This window comes from Aptenodytes forsteri, unplaced genomic scaffold (genome assembly GCF_000699145.1).
Source record: "Aptenodytes forsteri isolate BGI_AS27 unplaced genomic scaffold, ASM69914v1 Scaffold300, whole genome shotgun sequence".
Classification (NCBI taxonomy): Eukaryota; Metazoa; Chordata; class Aves; order Sphenisciformes; family Spheniscidae; genus Aptenodytes; species Aptenodytes forsteri.
Genome location: NW_008794176.1, coordinates 19013 through 27460, shown reverse-complemented (window position 1 = coordinate 27460; position 8448 = coordinate 19013). Strand labels below are relative to the sequence as shown.

At 48.2% G+C, this 8448-nt stretch overlaps 1 protein-coding gene across 1 annotated transcript in view; it reads right to left on the bottom strand.

The window, feature by feature from the left end:
- Positions 1–8119, bottom strand: part of LOC103903091 (excitatory amino acid transporter 1) — a 23113-nt gene extending 14994 nt beyond the window's left edge. The window contains exon 1 of the mRNA XM_009284236.2: positions 8091–8119. The gene's annotated coding sequence lies outside the window, so the exon portion shown is untranslated. The remainder of the gene's footprint in view (positions 1–8090) is intronic.
- Between the last annotated feature and the right edge of the window lie 329 nt (positions 8120–8448).

Genomic DNA, 8448 nt, shown 5'->3' with positions numbered 1-8448 from the left:
ACCAGCACCCCCAGATCCCTTTCTGCAGGGCTGCTTTCCAGCCACTCCTCTCCCAATTTATACTTGTGCCTGGCATTACTCCATCCGAGGTGCAGAATCTGGCACTTGGACTGGTTCAATTTCATGCTGCTGCTGATTGCCCAATGCTCCAATCTATCTAGGTCCCTCTGCAAGGCCTCTTGGCCCTCAAGAGAGTCAACAGCACCTCCCAGTTTGGTGTCATCAGCAAGCTTGCTAATGGGGCATTCAACTCCTGCATCCAGATCATGGATCAAAATATTGAACAGGACCGGCCCTAGGACTGAGCCCTGAGGAACACTGCTGGTGATCAGTCGCCAGCCAGATGTAGCCCCATTCAGTGCAGCCCTTTGAGCTCTGCCCTGCAGCCAGTTTTTCACTCAGCGCACTGTGAACTTGCTCATCCCACGGTTGGACAACTTGTCCAGAAGGATGCTGTGAGGGACAGCATCAAGAGCCTTACTAAAATCCAGAAAAACTACATCCACTGCGTTCCCTTCATCCACTAGGCGGGTGATGTTATCATAGAAGGATATCAAATTAGTTACAGGACTTTCCCTTTGTGAACCCATGTTGACTGTGCTTGATGATTGCATTGTTCTTTAAATGCCTTTCAATAGTACTCAGTGTAATCTTCTCCATAATTTTTCCAGGTGCTGAGATTAGACTAACAGGTCTCTAGTTCCCTGGGTCCTCCCTTATGCCCTTTTTGTAGATTGGAATAACATTGGCTAACTTCCAGTCAGTAGGCATGCAGTGCAACTTCCTACAGCAGAACGGATTACCACCTAAGGCAATAACTTCTAAAAGCAAAACCACCAAAGAAAGTTTCAAACCCCAAAAACTCTCTTTCTTACTCCCAAACCACTCACTCTTCATCAAACAACCCAGCACACCTTCGTAAGGTGAAGTGCCACCTTACTTTGACATGCAAAGCTCCCATCTCTTTAGTGAAGTGAAAACAGTCACACTGACAGCTCTGAAATCTCCCATCATGGGCTTGCTACATGCAAACCAGGCTTCCCATTCACCACGGTGACCTGAGGAGACCCGTGTTGAACCAGGAGTACAGTAACACAGACTTACCTCTCTCCAAACCTTGCCTTTCTTAGAGTTGGACCATACCACAACAATAGCATGAATTCCCGTACAGGGAAGGTGGGAGCAGAACCCACACATATAAAGGGACTCACCTGCTCTTTTCTCCAGACGTCTCCCCATCCATGTGCACTGGAAAACGTATTTTTGTGCAAACAAAATGAAATTTCTATTTTGATATGGAAAGTTCAGGATTAGTCATTTGATCCCATGTTCCACCATATGCTCAGCAGCCTTCTCAGAGCAAAACTTACTGCACAGAAGGAACTCACCAGCAGAACTTGCTCCTGTGATGTCCCCACCCTCTTGCTGACTTGCTCCCTTTCTCCATCTGCATATTTTGCAATACAGCGGCCCCCTCCACAGCACATTCCCTCTGCATCGCTGGCCTGAAATTGTGTAAATATTCTCTATTGCATCAGCTGGAAGTTCTCAGACTGCTGCAGTAAGTCATCAAAATACTCTTGCAGATTAACAGTCTGTCAGTGGCTTGGATTTTCCTTCTTGTGAGGAAGAAGGTGGCTTTGCTCTCTTGGTGAAGGTTCTCCTATTCATGGCTGCTTCTCCAGGCTCCGCTCTGCCAGAAGCACTGAGATATTTGAGAGAACATTTCTGGAGGTAACTTCAAGGCTAGAACCAGGAAGCACAGGATATTTTGCAAGAAGGTTCAGTGTTGCAAAACTAATGCCTAGTTCCTGCCAATGAGGTTTCACATAAACAGTGGAATCTTGGCTATTTTAGGGACACCACTCAGAAGATGGTGAAAGTAAAAAATGGGGAAGGAAGACTTTTGCACTAGATTTTTTTGTCCTGCTCTTTGCAGATTTTTGTGTGGTTATCTTCCCATCTACAGAGTGAAAGGGTTTCCAACATAGGGGGAGGAGGGCAATAGTGCTTAAGGACCTATAAAGAGGTAGAAAACAGGAAATCTCTGAATCAACTGAGATGCATCTGTTCCAACTTGTACTGTACGTTGAAGAACACCCCTCCTCTTTATGCCTTGTCTCTGCTAAAGCAGCCAACATCAGAAAAGCTGAAACCATCCAGTGTGCAGCACCTTCCCATGAGCATGTTTTAAAGACAGAAGGTAATAAAATCCTGGCTGAAGGGAAAGAGGAGCTTGCCATCGCACGCTTACCAGGAGGCAGTTTCGCTGGAGGTCTAACTGTGGTAGCATCAGGGCATATTTGCATCCCCTTGTCACAAATTGCATACTTTTGGCCCCCACGTGCACCCTTGTCCTTAAATACCGCTTTATTGTAAAAAGGACATAGGCAATGTCAGGACATGAAACTCCTTTCATTTTCTGAAGCGTATCCTAGCTCTTCTTAGATCTGTGACAAGGGGATGCAAATATGTCCATATGCTACAACCTACTGAGTGTTTTTTTGCAAGTTTGTCCGACATTTGCACAATGAGGAATGCTTGCCACAAACCCGAGTCTGCCCATCCATCTGTGGTGGTAAGGACAGTGATGAAACAGCCCCGGCAGATGGGCTGAGCTCTCTGCTCTGCATCCATCGCTCTGCTGCAGCCTGGTGGCATGTGGGGAGAGTCTCATTGCCTGAAACACCGGGAACCAAGCAGCTCCAAACTTAGAAACTGAGAGTAAAATATTGCACACAGCAGAGAAACTTACTGAAATATCTTGAATGTATGCTTTGACTACAGACTCTTTAAAGGCATACAGCCCCCACATCCTTATTCATGCCCCACTCCCAGAGAAAAGGCCAGCTTGTTAAAAAGCAGAACTAGGGAGAGCCATAGAAGTAAAAGGCAATCTTCAAATGCATCTAATTGAAGAAAAAAACACATCAGTAAGGATATAACCTCAGTGTCAGATCAAGCAGATTTTTTTAAAAACTTTTGGCAAGGATACTGTATGAAAGGTTTTTAAAGCAATGGATATGTCATGGGATGAAAGGGAAGATCCCCTTACAATCACTTGTGGTGACAAACAAAACCAAAACAGGTAGAATTTCATGGCTATTTTTGCCAATAGAGAGATTTCAGTTGTGATGTCCAATAAGAAACCGTGCAGAGTGCTGAGCTATTCATCTGCTCACAAGTGACCTGGAAGATGAGCTGCTGTGTGGATAAGTGAAAAGCAGTAAACACAGGAAGAATAACTCTTAATTGTACACTCTAGTGACTCAAAAAGATATTGGGAATATCACATGAAAGCACAGGCTGACAGAAAAACAGTGCTAGGAATTATTATGGAAGAAATTAGGGGACAGAAAAGAAAATGGTCTTATGATGACCTACAAGTATAGAGCATACTCCATCTCTGAGAGGATGAGTGGCATCCCCAGGTCTGCCCTGCTTGACTTGCTCCGGCACCATGTGGCTACGTCCTTGCTGGCCAGATCCTGCCCTGCTGGCCATCTGCTTGTGCTCGGCTCCCAGTCCCTTTGGGAGCTACGAGCCCACGCTGCTCCCTGACAAGGCTTTCTTGGAGGCCAGGTATTTGGAGTTCGCCCCCAAGCGTATAGGGTTGACATTTCAGACTTTGTCTTGCAATAAAGTGGAAGTGCTCAGGCAGGAATTACGCTTGTGGGGAATAATACAGCTTTTATGTTGCAACATTAAATGCTCAAAACCATTAAATGCTCAAAATTGGATCTTTTTTTTTTTACTCAGAAATCCACATGCACATCTGCTATGTCACAACAACAGAAAAAAATGAAATTGTTGGGGCAAATTTTAAGTCGTTTGCTGAAGGAATTTTGCATTTAACTCAAATTCTGAGAAAGCAACTGTGAAAGCCTTCAATTTCTTCTTACTTTGTTTTTTGTGCAGGCTGAGCTTCAGGAAAAAAACAACCAGTGTTTGACTTACAAAGCTGCCATCACTGAAATGTTCCTGCACTCAGTTATTCAAACAGCAGCATCAAGAAGCAGGCTGTAAGTATTTCTTAAGTTTTTTTTTCATGCGGCAAAAGATTTTGTACTTCTGTATTGAGGCAGTTTGCATCCATGGGAGCCCACAAGCAAGTTCCTCCTGAGCGGTGCACGCATGAGACTGTCAGTGGGGGTTAAGGGGAGTCTTTCTGCAGGAATGCATGGGCCATGAATCTGGTCTGTGCACTGGGCAGGCAGTCTACCTGTTTCATGGTGTGTGGGGTAGCCCTGCAGAGCCCTACAGGAATGGTGTCTGAAACCGGGGAGTGTTTGGTGCAGTGTAGTGCTCAATGCTACATGTCCATAGGGCTGTGTCTGGGGACAGGATTTTGGGGGGAGCTGGAGAAGATGGGCTGCATCTGCATATGCAGAGCTACACAGCTAAGAGAGGGCCCAGTTCCACATGGAAAACAGCTCCCAAGAGGTCAGAGCAGTGCTGCTGGCCAGAGAAGGTCAGTTCTGCGTAGCAGTGATGCATTGAGTTTCTGCCAGGGAGAACAGACAGAGTTTGTGCTGCCCACAGAGAACCTGTTTCACTGTTATGTTTGTAACCAGCAGGGAAACTCACTGTCCAAAGAGAGCTTCGCATGCCTTAGCACTCGTTCACAACAGGAACAGAAACGACATTTAAGCCTATGGGAGATAAATCTACTCCATGCCTGTGCACGGCTCTGCCCTCACTCCAGTCACATGCAACAGCCTCTGGGGTCATGGGGCTGCCAGCTTTCTGAGCATGAGGGGAAACTGCAGAAGATCTTTGGTCTGGTTTTGTCCAGGCAACAGTCAGGGTTATGCTGTGGCTGGGTGAAGAGGAAATGCATCTGACTACTTTACATGGTCCAGATGAAACTAAACGCTTGCAAACCACTAACAACAGTGCAGCCTTTTCTTAGGACCTCCATCCAGTACATCACCCCAGAGCTCTCTGGAGGTCCCAGGTGGGACCGGCACCAGGGTCCAGAAACTCTGCTGTGTTTGTGCCAGCAGGTCAAGGGAGGTGATCCTTCCCCCCTGCTCAGCACTGGTGAGGCCACACCTGGAGTGCTGTGTCCAGTTCTGGGCTCCTCAGTACAAGAGAGACATGGACACGCTGGAGAGAGTCCAAGGAAGGGCCACAAAGATGATGAAGGGACTGGAGTATCTCTCATGAGAAAGGTTGAGAGAGCTGGGACTGTTTAGCTTGGAGGAAAGAAGGCTCGGGGGAATCTTATCAATATATACCTGAAGGGAGGGTGTAAAGAAGACAGTGCCAGACCCTTCTCAGTGTTGTCCAGTGACCAGATGAGAGGTGGTGGACACAAAGTGAAGTACCAGGAAATTCTTCTTAAGCATAAGGAAAGGATTTTTAACTGTAAGGCAAACTGAACACTGAAGCAGGTTGCCCAGAGAGGTTGTGGGGTCTCCATCCATGGAGATATTCAAAAGCTGACTGGACATGGTCTTGAGCAACCAGCTGTGTTTGACTCTGCTTTGGGAAGAGGGGTTGGACTAGATAACCTCCAGAGGTCCCTGCCAACCTCAGCCATGCTGTGATCCCTCCATCTTCTGCTGATGTGCTGTGAGACAAGGCTTTACAGGACTTTTCAGACAGCACTGACACATCCCGTCCCTGGCAGTGTCCTGGAGCTGATATGCATGTATAATTAGTACAGGGCCATGGTCTGGTTCCCCACTCTTCTCTCACCCTCTAACCCCTGCACAGCACTCTTGCACCACACTGAAAGATAAACAAGAAAATGCTACTTCATGGAAGTGGCCAGGTGCCGTTTGTGGCTATTGGACAGATCATGAGGACCCCAGGGATGTCTCAGCAGAGGGGTAGCTATTGGTCAAGTGGATCCTCTGTGAGATACTCCTCTGGGACAAGGGAGGTCCTGGCCACTGGCAGGATATGGCATTACAGGGCATTCTTGCCATGGTGTGTGGGGTTGGAGAAAGTAAACGCAAAGTTCAGCTGAAGACTGTATCTGCCTTCTTGCGCTGCACTTCGTTCTCTCCTGAGGCAGAGCATCAGCAGTCAGCCAATGCCCTGCCTACATACAGCACATTGGCATGGCTTTCTGTTTGTTAACGTATCCAAGAGATGTCAGCCGAATATCACATAACCAACCCCAAGGAAGGCAAAAAACTGTGTGGCCAACACAGCAGAGGAGAGCTCCAGAGGGTTCAGGCTCTCGGCTGGGACAAACCCAGTTGTCACTACTCAGAACAAATGGATGGGAGACAATGATTGACATGCCAGTGCTTTGCATCCTTGTCCCACTATTGCTAATGTCTGCGTAGAAGAACATACAAGGGGTTAATCTAATTAGTCAGTTTTACTCCTGGGACTGACAGAAGTTAGCCAAATTAGAAATGCCCACTGCAAAGTCTCTCCCAGGTTTACCAGCCTCCAGGGACTGGGGTAAGAGTGGCAATACAATCCCAAAGCAGCAGTGTTTAGTACAGCGTGTACTGTCACACCACTGCCATGGGTACGGAGCGTGGCACTTGGACAAGCCTTGCTGTTAAAGGGATGACACTAGAAAAGCATGTCAGAATCAGGCATCCCCCCTCCACAACAGCTACCCCAGGCTCCCTCTTCCTTCTGCTAACACAACTCTCTTTTTTTTCATTGCTGAAAGCCAGCCAAAAACTGTGAAATAACCCGCACTTTTGAGCCCACTGTTTCTCTTGTCTCCAAGGAAACTCTGCTATTATGTTCAACATCAAAACCAGCAGGATTTTCAAGGAGGGAAGTCTCCACAGGTAGCAGCTGGGAAGCACTCTAAGGGGGAGAAGAGGGAGGAGTCTCTGCAGGAGGAGAGGGATTGGGAAGAGCTTTGCACAAGCTAGGCAGATACGGAGGGGCAAGGCAAGGGGTCACTGAGAAAGCCGTACTAGTCTTTCTAAGGTGGACAGCTTCTGGTGCTGGGTCACCTAGTGAGAGGGCAGAAGTTAAATAGCCCATGTTTGTGTGGAGGGAGGGAAGGGTCAGTGCTTGCAAGGAAGGGATGTACCAGGCTGTTCAAGGGAAGGCAGGCAGGGTCATGCTTTGCCCTCAGGACCCTGCTCAGTGGCCTGACAATTGCAGTTAGCAGCTATCAAGTCCTTGCTTTTGGGCAGATCACTGGCACTCCAGAGTAGGGAGCTACAGTCCCTCCACCACCAGCTGAGTAAAACAGGTGCTTTGCAGGGACCATCTTTGCAAGGATGGCAAAGGAGGAGTGGATGTCTCCACTCCCACCTCACTCTCCCCCATCAGTAGCTCAGTGCCTGTAGTCAGGAGCACTGAATCCAGCCACTGTGCTATTAGCTGGGTTTTTTCAGTCCTGAGGACCAGGATAGAGAGGGCTCACAGACCCCCTGGCTGGAGGCATCCTCACCCCTCATGCTGTTGGATCCTTTGCAGCCTGGCCCATTGCTTGCCCTTGGGAAGGGCAGTACAAGCGAAAAGCAATGCAGCCAAAGTGCCTAGGCTGAAAATTTCCATTCACAAGCCCAACTGGGGTGAACTCAGCCATCTTTGTGTTGCTATAGCAGCCCCTGGCAGGGCTTTCTGCTCAGTGAAGTGCTAGGGCATCTCCATTTTCCACTCGCTACCTGGCAGCCAGCTCCCTCCCAGGCAACTCCTACCATGACAATGGACCCAGGAGGAGAACAGATCTGCCCAGGGTCCAGCCACTGACCCATCTCTGTGAGAGAGCACCAGCTAAGGGGAGGGGAATCTGCAACGGGCAGGAATTTCAGCCCAGCTAAGCTTTACAGTGACAAGGTGATCAGCTGGTTTGGGGCCTAAGTCCGATACTGGGAGGACAAGTGCCGTTCTCCCCATTGCTCCCTATTCATGCAAAGGTCCTGTGATAAGATTGTCTCTCTCTAGCTGCCCACCAGGCATTTCACCCCAGCCCAGAACATACAGTCCCACTTATAAAACACTCCCCTCTGGGCAGTCCCCTGTGAGAGCTATCCCTGCTTCTCTCTCATGCATATGCCCAAGGAAATCTCCTGCCATCCCCCTGTTCTGCTTCAGACCCTGGACCTGGCACCGCTCTTATTCATGCATTCAGATTTGGTGACAAAACCACTCACCTGGAACAAGTGTTGGTCATCAAGCAGGAAGGGCAGCGGGTCTTTTTCGTCTTGGGGGATTATTCTGAGTTGTTTCGTTCTTTAATTCTTTAAGCTCAAAGGCAGGATGCAGGATTTTCTCCTTAGAAAGGTGCAGCGTTAGCAGAGAGCTCTGAGCAGTACCTCCTGAGAGAGGAAAGGAAGACTGTAATATGCTCAGGATACATGGCAGTAGGGGGTGGGGGAGTGGCATGTAGGAGGAGACTGAAAAAATCTTCGATGATTGCAGGAGACCAGAGGACAGAAAGCACCTGTCACCATGATGTTGCATGTAGCCCATACTGGATTTAACATTGCCAGTGTTTTTGCACTTTCTTCT